Raw genomic sequence first — 1720 nt, 5'->3', positions numbered from 1 at the left:
AACTGCCACAAACAGATTATAGGCTAATGAGAGCATGAATCAGAGGAAGAGAACTGGGATAGAGGGAGAACCACTAATCACTATCAAAAAAGAATGGTCAACAGGTCAAAGGCGTAACTGTCTTAATGACAACAACTTACAAGGCCTGGACCTTGTGCTACCCATCACATTTACTCACCATATCCACTCTGTTGTATAGGTACTATTCTCATCTGAATTATTTAGATGAAAAATTAAGGCTTTGGGAGGGCAAATTTGTTTTTTCAGCCACCAACCTCCTTGTTGGTCTATAAACACATCTTACAGTGCTCACTTCGGAAGCACATATACTAAAATCGGAATGATACAGAGAAGATTAGCATGGCCCCTGTGCAAGGATGACACGCAAATTCATGAAGCATTCCATATTTTTTCGTATTCTAACACATATGTATGGAATCTAGAAAAATGGTTCCAAAGAATTTATTTAGAGGGCAGCAATGGAGAAACAGACATAGAGTAGACTTATGGACATGGGGAGAGGGGAGGAGAGGGTGAGATGTATGGAAAGAGTAACATGGAAACTTACATTACCATATGTAAAATAGCCAACAGGAATTCTTTGTATGGCTCAAGAGACTTAAACAGGGACTCTGTATCAACCTAGAGGGGTGGGATGGGGAGAGAGATGGGAGGGAGGTTCAAAAGGGTTGGGATATATGTATACCTATGGCTGATTAATGTTGAGATTTGATAGAAAACAACAAAATTCTGTAAAGCAATTATCTTTCAATTTAAAAGTAAATTAATTAAAAAAAAAAAACACATACCTTACATACTACCACCTCAGAGCCTTTACACTTGTTCTACCCTCACCTGAAACATTCTTCCCCCAAGTATAGACAGGGCTTACTGCCTCCCTTCTTATAGATCTTTTATCAAATATCACATTATTAGGCTTCCTGTCTCTACCATATAAAAAGTGGCAAATAACTAACCCCCTGGCATTTCATTTCCCTCTCACTTGCTTTATCACCATATCACTTATTTCTATCCCTCATATTACATATTTTATTTTATTTTATTTTGTCTTGTCTTGTCTTATTGGCCACTCCATGAGGCATGTGGAATCTTAGTTCCCTGACCAGGGATGGGAACTATGCCCCACTGCAATGGAAGTATGGAATCTTAACCAGGGAAGTCCCTACATATTTTATTTATTTGGTTATTTTCAATCTCTCCCCACTAGATTATAAATTTCACAGTCACACAGCTGGTCAGGGGCAAAGCCCAGATTCAAATCCAGTTCTGAATCCAAAGCCAGATGAGAAAATTATAGTCTTATGAGGCAAAGGAAATAGCGTTGGTCTTTATGGCTCCCAAAGACAAATGTCTTTGATCACAGAGGAAGCATTAAGGAGGCTGATTTCATCTTAATATGAGTACAGTATAGTTGTTAGCTGGAGTTCTCTCTGCACCTTAAGAACCAAATAAGGGAATTCCCTGGACGTCCAGTGGTTAGGACCCCATGCTTTCATTGCTGAGGGTCTAGGTTCAATCCCTGGTCAGGGAACTAAAATTCCACAGCCAACTAGCACAGCCAAAAAAACAAAACAAACAGAAAAAAAAACAGATAATGTTAGTCAAGCCCTCATTCCCCAAAATTCCCAGAAACATTCCCAAAGATTACTGGAAATCCCCAGGGCAATTATATTGCCATAATAACCTCTGTCTCTGCATT

General features: G+C 39.1%; 1 non-coding gene across 1 annotated transcript; it reads left to right on the top strand.

The window, feature by feature from the left end:
* The first annotated feature begins 305 nt into the window (after nucleotides 1-305).
* Nucleotides 306-412, top strand: LOC145508030 (U6 spliceosomal RNA). The gene has a single exon (XR_014055299.1). It is a non-coding gene; the product is annotated as a U6 spliceosomal RNA (small nuclear RNA).
* The last annotated feature ends 1308 nt before the right edge of the window (nucleotides 413-1720 follow it).

The sequence above is a fragment of the Giraffa tippelskirchi genome, chromosome 5 (genome assembly GCF_054371585.1).
Source record: "Giraffa tippelskirchi isolate mGirTip1 chromosome 5, T2T-mGirTip1v1.2.pri, whole genome shotgun sequence".
Taxonomy (NCBI): domain Eukaryota; kingdom Metazoa; phylum Chordata; class Mammalia; order Artiodactyla; family Giraffidae; genus Giraffa; species Giraffa tippelskirchi.
Note: the sequence above shows the minus strand (reverse complement) of the source record. Positions and strands in the feature narration are given on the sequence as shown.